Below are 12,480 nucleotides of genomic sequence, written 5' to 3'. Positions count from 1 at the left end.
CTGGAAAAATACAACCCTCCTAACTTAAATCAGAAAGAATTAGATACCCTGAACAGACCAATAACAAGCAGTGAGATTGAAATGGTAATTTTTAAATTGCCAAAAAAAAAAAAAGCCAGGACCAGCTGGATTCACAGCAAAATTCTACCAGACATTCAAAGAATTGGTACCAATCTTTCTGACACTATTCCACAAGACAGAGAAAGGAGGAATCCTCCCTAATTCATTCTATGAAGCCAGGATGACCCAAAACCAGGAAAGGACATAACCAGAAAAGAAAACTATAGACCGATATCCTTCATGAACGTAGATGCTAAAATCCTTAACAAAATACTAGCTAACCAAATCCAACAACATATCAAAAAGATAATCTACCATGATCAACTGGATTTCATACCAGGGATGCCAGGATGGTTTAACATACACAAATCAATAAATGAGATACACCACATAAACAGAATTAAAAAACAAAAATCACATGATCATCTCAATAGATGCAGAAAAAGCATTAGACAAAATCCAGCATCTTTTATGATAAAAACTGTCAGCAAAATCGGCATATAAGGGACATATCTTAATGTAATAAAAGCCATCTATGACAAAACCACAGCCAACATAATACTGAATGGGGAAAAGTTGAAAGCATTCCCTCTGAGAATGGGAACAAGACAAGGATGCCTACTGCCACCACTCCTCTTCAACATAGTACCTGAAGTCCTAGCCAGAGCAATCAGACAAGAGAAAGAAATAAAGGGCATCCAAATTGGTAAGAAGGAAGTCAAACTGTCACTGTTTACTGGTGATATGATCACTTACCTGGAAAACTCTAAGGACTCCTCCAGAAAGCTCCTAGAGCTGATAAAAGAATTCAACAAAGTTTCTGGATACAAGATTAACGTACACAAATCAGTAGCTCTTCTATACACCAACAGTGACCAAGTAGAGAATCAAATCAAAAACTTAACCCCTTTTACAATAGCTGCAAAAAAAATAAAATACTTAGGAATACACCTAACAAAGGAGTCAAAACACCTCTACAAGGAAAACTACAAAACACTGCTGAAAGGAATCATAGATGAGACAAACAAATGGAAACACATCTCATGCTCATGGATGGGTAGAATCAATATTGTGAAAATGACCATACTGCCAAAGGCAATCTACAAATTCAGTGCAATCCCCATCAAAATACCACCATCATTCTTCACAGAATTAGAAAAAACAATTCTAAAATTCATATGGAATCAAAAAAGAGTCCACATAACCAAATCAAGACTAAGCAAAAAGAACAAATCTGGAGGCATCACACTACCTGATTTCAAACTATACTGTAAGGCCTTAGTCACCAAAACAGCATGGTACTGGTATAAAAATAGGCACATAGACCAATGGAACAGAATAGAGAACCGAGAAATAAACCCAGATACTTACAGCCAACTCATCTTTAACAAAGCAAACAAAAACATAAAGTGGGGAAAGAACACCCTTTTCAACAAATGGTGCTGGGATAATTGGCTAGCCACCTGTAGGAGAATGAAATTGGATGCTCATCTCTCACCTTATACAAAAATCAACAAGATGGATTAAGGACTTAAACCTAAGACCTGAAACTATAAAAATTCTAGAAGATAGCATTGGAACAATAACAAAAATTCTAGAAGATAACATTGGAAAAACCCATCTAGACATTGGCTTAGGCAAGGATTTCATGACCAAGAACCCAAAAGCAAATGCAATAAAAATGAAGATAAACAGCTGGGACCTAATTAAACTAAAGAGCTTTTGCATGGCAAAAGGAACAGTCAGCAGAGTAAACAGACAACCCACAGAGTGGGAGAAAATCTTCACAATCTATATATCTGACAAAGGACTAATATCTAGAATCTACAACAAAAACGAACTCAAACAAATCAGTACAAAAAAAAATCCCATCAAAAAGTGGGCTAAGGACATAAATAGACAATTCTCAAAAGAAGATATACAAATGGCCAACAAACATATGAAAAAATGCTCCACATCACTAATGATCAGGGATACTCCTGCAAGAATGGCCATAATTGAAAAACCATAAAACAGTAGATGTTGGAGTGGATGTGGTGAACAGGGGACACTTCTATACTGCTAGTGGGAATGTAAACTAGTACAACCACTAGAGAAAATAGTGTGGAGATTCCTTAAAGAACTAAAATTAGAACTACCATTTGATCCAGCAATCTCACTACTGGGTATCTACCCAGAGGAAAATAAGTCATTATTCGAAAAAGATAAATGCATACACGTTTATAGCAGTATAATTCACAATTGCAAAATCGTGGAACCAACCCAAATGCCCATCAATCAATGAGTGGATAAAGCAATTGTGATATATACAGATATAGATAGATACATACATAGAGAGAGAGAGAGAGAGAGAAAGAGAGAGAGAGAGAGATGAGATGATAGAATACAATGCAGCCATAAAAAGGAATGAATTAACAGTATCTACAGTGACCTGAATGAGATTGGAGACTATTTTCTAAGTGAAGTAACTCAGGAATGGAAAATCAAACATCGTATGTTCTCACTGATATGTGGGAGCTAAGCTATGAGGATGCAAAGACATAAGAATGATACAATGGACTTTGGGGACTCAGAGGGAAGAGTGGGAGTGGGGTGAGGGATTAAAAGAGTACAAATAATGTGCAGTGTATACTGTTCGGGTGATATGTGCACCAAAATCTCACAAATCACCACTAAAGAACTTACTCATGTAACCAAACACCACCTGTACCCAAATAACTTATGGAAAAATAAAAACAATAATAATAATAAAAGAAGAGAAAAAATAATAAAATAAAAATTACATGAGAAGGCAACGTGTGCTGCTTTAAATCTAGAGAGACTGGGAGAAGAAAATTCGGTGCTTACCACCAAAAAGATGCCATGCTGACATTCAATTTCTAATTACATCAAGAAGTCTGGGGAACCTGCTTAAAAAACAAAGTTCTCAGGTTTTGCATAAACTTTGACAAGACTCCTAAGTTCCCATCTCAAAAGAGCCTACTTTATAGGAATTGTGGTTTAAGGAGAAGATAAGAGAGCATGGGAACACCGATACCTTTTTACACTGTGGCAAAGGTGGGTGGGTGGGTGGATAGATGGGTGGGTGGATGGATGGGTGGGTGGGTGGATGGATGGATGGATGGATGGATGGACATTTAAATGGGTGGGTGGAAGAATGGGATGGATGGATGGACATTTAAATGGGTGGGTGGAAGAATGAGATGGATGGATGGACATTTAAATGGGTGGGTGGAAGAATGGGATGGATGGATGGAGGGATGGATGGATGGATAGATGGATGGGACACACAGAGATGAACACTGTCATACATGGTACTTTCTTTTTATCCTTTTATCCCAGAGGAGACAAGCTCTGTCATGGAGGCTCAGGCCTGAGCCTCAGGGCTGAATCTCATCTTCATACCAAGGGAAAGAAGCACCAAAGGAAAGAAGACTGGGGTCTTATGTCAGTGGCCTCATGAAGGTACCACACTTAGAAAACTCAGATCTTAAAAACCCACAAAAAAAAAACACTGCCAAGAAGTGTTTTGTCTTTGAACTCAAAGACAAGAATAATGAAATGCTTTTGCCACAACATCTCCGCTCAATCCAAATCTACAAACAACAGTCTTTAACCATGAAGTTCTCCCATCTCTTTGGCCAATTACATTTTTATCTCAAGTAAATCATAGGAAATGCTTTTCAGTTCACCATGGCATGTCCATCAGGGCTTAGGAAAGCCAGTCCAGTCCATAGCGGAATAAAAGTAAAAATACATAAGCATGTTGAAGCCCCAAATTTAGTCTGCTGGCATTCTTTTGTCTCAATACACTAATTATTTGCCAGGATTTAAGCCAGCATTCCTAAAGTCCAGAGGCAGCAAATGACTTGACTGATCTTTGGAGTAACTTTCTGTTCTGTGGTCCTATTTATACTCTCATTCCCTACAACTAGAAATTCATCACTGGATACTCTATCCTTCTTCAATGCCCCATCAGGCTATCTGTGATGGCCATTATTGATGTTTAGGCCAGTATATTCTGTTAAATGTGATGTTAATTTTATGTGTTAACTTGGCTGGGTCACAGGGTGCCCAGATATTTGGTCAAACATTATTCTGAGTGTTTCTCTGAGGGTATTTTGGAAGAGACTGGCATATAAATTGGTAGGCTTTGAGTAAAGCAGATTGCCTTCTATAATGCTGGTGGGCCTCATCAAATCAGCTGAAAGCCTGAACGGAACAAAAAGTCTGGCCTCCCTCAAACAGGAAAGAATTTTCCAGCAGCCTGCCTTCGGACTTCATTGTAACATCAGCTCTTCCAGGCTGTATAGCACCTGCCTCCAAACTTGAAATGGAGTGTTGGCTCTCCTGGGTTTCCAGCCTGCTGGCCCATCCTGCAAATTTTGGACTTGCCAGTCTCCATAATTGTGTGAACCAATTTCTTATAATAAATCTCTTTCTACACGTATGCACATCCTATTTGTTCTGTTTGTCTAGAAAACCCTAACACAAATGGGTTCTCAGAAAACAGACCAGATTTACCTCTCTTTTCTTTTTAACAGATATCCATGCGTCCAGAGGAAGTGTCTCATGCAATGAAGAAGACCAGGTAAGGAGGAGTCCTACTGAAACACAAAAAGTGGCTCGTAACCATGCCCAGGGCTCTCCATCAGTCCTTATCCCATCTACATTGGAAGGGTTACTGTCTCCTCACCACCAGCCTTTATTATTAGTGTCTCTTCATTTAAGCTAATTTGAAAGCAGCTTATCCGTGATCAACAGTGAGCAAATGCTTAGAATCCCACCACAAATGTTCCTACATCCCCATTCATCATTCTGCTAATTCAATTTATAAAAAATAATCCAAATTAACACATATAAATAATGCTATTAAAGACCATTGCAGGAAGACTGCATTTTTAAAAGAAATTATAAAATCACCAGGCAGTGAGAAAAAAAAAAAAAAAGGGAAGGACAAGTGATATGCTCAGTTACCCAGATTTGGGGACAGAACCAAAGCCAGGATTCAAATATCTAATCTTCTAGAAGTACTCAAAGTGATATGCTTAAAGTTACCTAGATTTTGAGATAGAGCCAGAGATAGGATTCAAATGTCTAATCTTCTAGAAGGGCTATATAACTACACACAGAGGTATATATGTGTTAATTTACCAAGGAGCTGGACTCACATCCCTAACCTCAGAAAAGGTGGCATTTCACAAAGAGACAAACCTGCCCCCACACCCATCCTGTTTCTCTGCTCCCTTTCACAACCAAGCTATATGTGTAAGGTCTGCACTTCCTCACCTCCATTCATCTTTCAAGCCAGTCCAATCTCACTTTAGGTCCCACTTCTGCAACACACCTCCAAAAGAGGCTTCTGCTTCCCATGCTTGCACCTCTCCAGTCTATTCTTCTATCTGTTCTTCACAGCCTTCCCAGGCAATCTTGTATAAATTTAAATTGGCTCGTGACACTCACCTTCTGCAAATCCATTTTTCACAGCCCTCAGAATAAACCATAAGACCTTGAACTTGACCTAAAGGACACAGCTTGATCTGACCCCGGCCGGCCCTCTTCTACAACTTCCTCGCAGCGGTCCCCACCCTTGTTCTCCTGAAGTTCCTGAATAGAACAAAAAGAGGTTCCGTGCTCATTCCTGCCTTAGAATCCTCAGCCTGGAATTCTCTTTCTCCCACTCTTCACTTAATGGACTCCTTTCATCACTCAAAATGAAATGTCTCCTCTTTAGAAAGGTCTTTCCTGACCCTCTCATCTAAACTAGTGACTCCCTACCCTTGTTACTCTCTCCCATGAAGTCCTTTAGAGCGCTTACCACCACTTAAATTTTGCATTGGTTTGTTTAATGCCTGTCTCCTCCCACTTCTCACCCCACCCCACCCCACCCCCGTTTCCTTTACCACAGTATACCCCGCACCTAGCATAGTACATAACATCATGTAAGTACTCAAATACTTGTTGAATGAATGTATGTACAGATTTGAATATATAATGAGAATATATATATGTGACTATGTAAGTTAATCATTATGTCACCTTTGGTGAGCATCGGGTAAGTGCTCGGATGACTGATTGGTAGGACAGTCAGCAAGATACTTCATTCATTTGGGACTTCACCAAACTCACTGCAGCTGGCTGCTGCCAACATTAACTGCTTAACTGTAACATTATTGGCTAAAAGCAGACCTTATGCCTTTATCATTCAATACTTGTGCAACTGAAAACAATATTTATACAGTATCTCCTCAAAGCAAATCATAGTGCAAGGCTGTGCAGGATTCCAAAGAGAATGAGACCTCTTGCCCACAAGAAAAATACCACAACCTAGTCTAGTAACTATTTTTAGCTTATTAAAGAGTTTACTTTTATAATGTGCAGATTTTGATCCTCTTAACTACTGCGAAAAAAAGTATAAGGTGCAGGTATGCTAAAAAGTTTCAAAAGATGATCTAGAGAAATGATAAAGAAAAACAGGGATGAAAATTCTAAATCAGCTTCTACATTCTATTGTACATTTTAAGCCTTGTTATTATGCTCATGATAATTGAGTATTCACTCCAGGCTTCACAAAACAGCAGGCCCCTGAAAAAATAAAACAACACTCTTCTCCTCTTTCTCCTCCTCCCCAGCTTGTACTTACTCCCCATCCCCTGCCTCCACTAAGCACCCAGGGTAGTCCAGACCGGCAAGCAAAGGCCAGGTCCAGGATGAAATTCAAACTCAGTCCCCCACTCCCCAAGCACTCTCGATAACTCACTGTCCTCCTGTTCTGCTCCCTAGCTCCAGACAGAAGTAAGGCAGAAAGATTCTGGACTTCAAGTCGGATGACCCCTGACTGTGTCCAAGTTCAAGGCTCACTTTGCCTTAATTTCTTCATCAGCAATATGGGCTTCCTAACTTCCATCCTGCCTATAGCTTATAACTCTCAGTTGCTCTGAGGACTGGAATGAGATATCCCATATGAAAGTTCCTACAAACCACAATATGTCGTACAAATGTGACCGAGTCATTGTGATTTTTATCAGGACTTAAGTATTTAGCATCTTGTATTGTTCTATCTTGTCTCATTGATCTGGAGTCTCCAGATCCACTACAAGTTCAAACTCAAAGACCATGTCATAGATTCTACCTACCTTCGTTGCCTGTAGTACTGGGCACTTAGCACCCATACAATAAGTACTTGTGAATTGGTCACTGGTTGATTTACCTGACAAATGTGAGTCATAGTGCAAAGTGTTCTGTGATTTTTCTGAATTTCTTACATTGATAAACATATTTTCTGAAAATCACCATAATGTTTCCCTGGCCCATGATCTTTATAGTTTATCTTCCTTTTTTTCCTAACCAGCTGGGCAGAATTTCACTGAAAAGCAGACTATTTTGTCAAAGGCAAAAATAATATTTTGCTAATGCAGTCTTTAAGGTTCTTTTTAAGGCTGAGACATGGGACCCAAAAGTCACTTGATAACTGCAAGCCCCCTCTGTCACTGTTCAACAAACACAGTCCAAGATCCCACTAAGCACAGGGTACAGTATTGGAACTGTAGCAATAAATGAGGAAGACTGAATCTCACAGTGGCTCTGCAGTCAGACTGCCAGGGATAGAATCCTAGCTTCACCTTTTCCAGGCTGGGTGACCTTGTACAAGTTTCTCAGTTTGTCTCTCTTTCCTCCTCTAAAATAGGGTAATAATAGAACCTATCATCCTAAGATTGTCATCAGGATGAAACGAGTTAATACATGTAAAAGTTTTCAGCTTTTAGTGCCTAGTACAGGGTAACAATAAATATTAGAGATCTAGATCAATGTAGCTAAACAGACCAAGACCCAGATTAGCAAAATGACACATCAAGTCAAGGAGCCTTAAAGAAATACGTATCAGAGCTGGAAATCGGGTCCCCACATCCTATTCTCTTCTCTGTGATGTTTCTTTGTGGGTATTTCACACAGGTGGCACTCTGGAAGATCCACTTTCCTGACACCTGATAAACAGAGTCAGTAAACACACCCACCTTCTCCTCTGCTTCAACCTAACCTGCAGAGCCATCCTTCCTGCTAGTGAGACTTCAGGCCCACCATTTCCCATTGGCCTCCTATCTGACTCAACGTGCACCTGGGGGGGTTCCATCTACTGCTAGCTCCCACAGCAATACTGCACTGAAGAAAGCAAGCATCACATCCTCATGCAGTTCTTATGAGAATTAAATGAGATAATGCCTGGAAAAGTGCCTAGCAGAGTATCTGATATATAGTATGCAGCCAATAAATGTTATCTACTAAAAAACAGAAGAAGGAAAAGAAGGAGCAAAACCCTGTGGTGCCTACTGTCTCAAAGCTGACACACATTCCAACAGCAAATGCCAGACACAGGGCAGATTGAGATGGGTGGTAGAACAGAGGGATGCACGTCTGTGAAGAATTACAGTGAAGGGCAAAACCCACTGAAGACAGGAGGGAGCTGCAGTTCCCACTCTTCCCCTTCCTTCTTAAAAGAAGATGATGATACTGTTGGTGCTTTGCTGGCAAACTCAAGCTCCAGAGCTTTCGGTTTTTAACAATATTTCAGAACAGAACAGACTGATTCTGACCTCCCAATTTGCCCTCATACGCTTGACCAGCAAAACCTTAGCATAGCTGCATTCATCAATGGCTCTATTCAGGCAATAATGGCTCAGAGAAAAGATTCAATTAAAACAGATCCCACAAGTCTCCTTAGTATATTCACAACATGCTTTGGATTCAGAGTTCTATGGCACTTCCATATAACCTTCTCCGTGTCCCAATACTGACAATTCCTAGTTCAGAAATGACAAACATAATATTATAACAAGAGAAGAAGGGAAGCTAGTGAGAAATAAAGAACAGACTAGACTGCGTGCAGAAATCATATCCATTTGCAGTCTGTCCCCGAGTGCATCCTGGGGCCTGGCCCATGGGAGGCTGGTTGGAAATGCATACTGAACGAGTCAATCTCCTCAAGAAGGTCACAACCCAGGTAAGAAGTGGAGTCTACACATTACACCAAGTTCAGATAGAGAATCAAAGCCACCTCTTTGGCTCCAGATATGCAGGGAGGACAAAGCATGAGAGCATATGCCTTCAGCAAGGAGACAGGTGCGTGCTTCCTGTTTACCTGGGCAGATATTTGCGAACAGTCTAAGAAGGGGGGCAACTAGGAGTGACTTACACGGTCCTAAGTGAATGGTTATGCAAATCGCTTGAGCAAATACAGGGAAAGAAACAGGAAAGGCTTCTGAACTGGTTTTCCTCATCTGCCTCAGTATTTTCAGTGAGTAGGGTGAAAGACAAAAAACCCAAAGGCTCCGGGCCAACCGCAAAGCTACTCTCAAGGAAGAACGTAAGGAACACCTACCGCCCCTCCCCCCACTTCGCGCCTTGGCACCAAACCAGGGCCCCTGGGTCATTCTGGCAGGTGGAGGTAGCTCTTTGCTGTCCTCGGTCCCTGCCGCGGGCCACCTGAGTGAAGCTTTCGGCTCGGTCTCCCCAGACAAAACCGGGGGGAGACATCAAGGATGCAAAAGGTGCTCCTTTCTCCAAATGAACGAGAAGGGACAGAGCGGGGTGGGGGGGGGGGGGGTGCAGGACAAGCCCTGCAATGCGAAAGGCGCCCAGCCAGGCTCGCCGCGGCCCCTGCCGGCAAGACTGGCTCGCTTGCTAGCCAAGGTGCCTCAGGAGGTCGGGAGGCCACCCAGAAGGGCGCGGAAAAGAGGAGTTCCTGACCCCGGGGCACCCATCCCCACCACTGCCACTGATCCAAACGCGGAGTCCGCAAGTGACTCCACACCTGGGCTGCAAGCCCCACGCCATCCCCACCCCAGGGCGCAGGGCTGCACAAGAGCAAGGACCCTGGGTTCACTCTTCCCTGCAACTGTCGCGGGGCGCCTAGCACAGCTGCAGGGCAAAGGGGAGGGGGGAATGACAAAGAAGGCGGAGCAGACGGCCCGGGAAGCATTTACAAGCTCCAGGAAAGCGCCTCCTCTCGAGGAAGGGCAGGAACGGCTTCCCGGCCAGGGAAACGCCCCGGGGATACCCCTGCGCGAGGTGCCGCCTTTCTCCGGCTCATTGATTCTCCCGCCTCCAGCTGGTCCTCCCCCATGGCCATAGCCCACCCCACTCCCCGAAACCTGATCCTAAATACCTTCCCCGAGGCTTTCAAAGGAACCCAGACACCGGTTCAGCAGCCCGCAGCTCACGCAACAGGCGGAGCCTTGGGGCTCCAGCAACGGCGGGCTCTGGGCACCAGAGCATGCGGACTCCACAAGCCAGGAGCCCAGCAGCACAGAAAGTGCCCTGCGGCCGTAGACCCTCTGGGTCGTGCACCCGCGACCTGGACCACAGGGGACTGTGGCAGCAAAAGGTGGGGGAAGGTGCGGTAAAGTTGCAGGGTCGCCCGGAGAAGTCCCCGGAGCGCGCAGTGAGGTGGGGACGCCAGCCAGGTACCTGCAGGAGTCCGGGCGCATCCGGCTCGCTCCGCTCTGCGACGCCGTCCGCCCGCGCTGCAGGGATCAGGCCTCGCGGCGCAGCCCCGCGCCTGCCGCCGCGGCGGCGAGGAGAGCCTGGCGGCCCGCGTCGGCCGGTCTGTCCGTCGGTCCCGCCCAGCTGGAGCAAGGCTCCCGGGAGCTGCGGGCGGGGCGGGGCGGGGCCCGCCGCTCGGCCGCCGCCCCATTGGTCGCAGCTCCGCCAGCCCCTCGCTTCGGGCCCGCAGCCTGGCGCCCCGGGCCGAGGGCGCGGGCGGCTGAGGACTGCGGGGCTCCGACCGCTAGACAGGCGGGCAGACTGATGGACCGAGACACTGCCCTGCAGGCAGCGCGCCCCCGCCCATACCCAAGTGCAGAGTCACACCGGAGTGGCCGGCGCTGTCCGGCTGGGAGCAGGAGCGCGCCCCGCACCTCCCACCTGCGCTCCCTCCTGGGCCGGAAGCGCTGGAAAAAGATGACCTCCCCCGCGGCCCCGGCGGTTGGGGCAACCGCTTCTCTAAAGTCGCGGCCCCAGCGACACTTTGCTGATTTGCCTGGATTTCCTCAGGAAGTCGCGAGGCCCAAACTTGTTTTGAAACAAAGTGCGAAGGAGAATACATACGGTTCCAGTTCCTGCCAATGTTTGCTACCGGTCCCGCTGCCTGAAGACTCACGCACAGTGCAGAACAAGATGCTTTGTCTCATTCCTCGACTCACCGAGTCAGAAGAGGTGCCTGGACATTTGCACCAAGCAGATGCGCCTCATTTGTAGAAGAGGAACCAGTCGGGTCCCCTTTCCGAAGGACGAATGGAAGAGGGAGTCAGGGGACGTTGCCTTCAGCCGACGTTGAGGAACAAACCACGACCTCGGCGAGGACAGCGTGTGGTCCAGAAGGCATCGCTGGCGTCGCTGCACTGAGCAAGAGCGCTCAATCAACAGCCAGGAGAAATGGGACGCTTCGGGACCCACCCCCGCGCTCCCCCTCCCGCCCCCAAACTGCAGATTTTTAAGTTGTGCAGACGTGCAATAATTCCTTGGAGCCAGCTGCTCCAAGCTAAGACGCCCAGTGTTCCCTGGGTTCCCACCCGCAGTATGCGCCCTGCCAGCTGCCCCCAAGCCAGCACCCGCTGACCACTCACCTCAGGCAAGCACCTAGGGAGAGGACGCAGATTCAAGCTCCAGGCCTTGAGCCAAGCGCTGGGGAGGGAATGGGGGCAAAGAGGTGGTGGAAAACACTTTCCTGAACTTATTGAATACCCTGTGTTATCTGTGGGTTTTCTAATTGTTCTTTGCTTAATGAAAAACCCACGTTGGAAATCAGAAAAAGGGAATAATCCTCACAGTATCTTGTGGGCTTCAAAGAGGTTTTCCCCTTAAAGGGGGTGTTGGTCCAGAGGAGAGGCTAACAGCAGGCAGGAAGGGCAGAGGAAAAGCTAAAGCCTAAGGTGGTCTTCCCCTTGAGACCTGGAGCCCACCAAGCTCCAACAGTTTCATTTGACTTCTGGAAAGCAAAGTACAGATGCATGTGTCTGCAGAGCACTGTTTTGAGCCATTTGTCCCTAATTCCATGGTTCTTTGGTTCCTCCAGTCTTGTCTCCTCTCCTGTGGAAAAGGATCCAAAGCATTGGTCTACACTGCTATTTACAAGCAACTGAAGAAGGTAATTTTCTTACATGGTTCATCATCTTTAGCATAAGATCTAAGATTGTTCCAAAAATATATTTACATTTTATCAACACCTTAGAAGAATGCTCCCAAATCTCTCCCAGCAGTTAGCTGTTTAATCATTTTTAAATCATTAAGTTTATCCAAAAAGTCCAGCATGGTTTACTTGAGAAGGAAATATGTTCAAAATCTCTAAGCACTGCAGAAGGCATCTGCAGTGCAGAAGAGTTGGCAGTGAGGTCTTTCTCCCAGGGTCTGGGTGGCACGTGTGAG

At 45.2% G+C, this 12,480-nt stretch overlaps 1 protein-coding gene across 2 annotated transcripts in view; it reads right to left on the bottom strand.

Annotated features, from left to right (window-relative positions):
* KCNS3 (potassium voltage-gated channel modifier subfamily S member 3) overlaps positions 1–11,018 on the bottom strand; it is a 48,568-nt gene extending 37,550 nt beyond the window's left edge. The window contains exon 1 of one of the 2 annotated variants that reach the window (XM_010354833.2): positions 10,525–11,018. The gene's annotated coding sequence lies outside the window, so the exon portion shown is untranslated. Of the gene's footprint in view, positions 1–4,584; positions 4,609–10,524 lie in introns of those variants that run through there. The other variant, XM_030921810.1, reaches the window with a different exon arrangement.
* Between the last annotated feature and the right edge of the window lie 1,462 nt (positions 11,019–12,480).

This window comes from Rhinopithecus roxellana, chromosome 17 (assembly GCF_007565055.1).
Source record: "Rhinopithecus roxellana isolate Shanxi Qingling chromosome 17, ASM756505v1, whole genome shotgun sequence".
In the NCBI taxonomy this organism is placed as follows: Eukaryota; Metazoa; Chordata; class Mammalia; order Primates; family Cercopithecidae; genus Rhinopithecus; species Rhinopithecus roxellana.
Note: the sequence above shows the minus strand (reverse complement) of the source record. Positions and strands in the feature narration are given on the sequence as shown.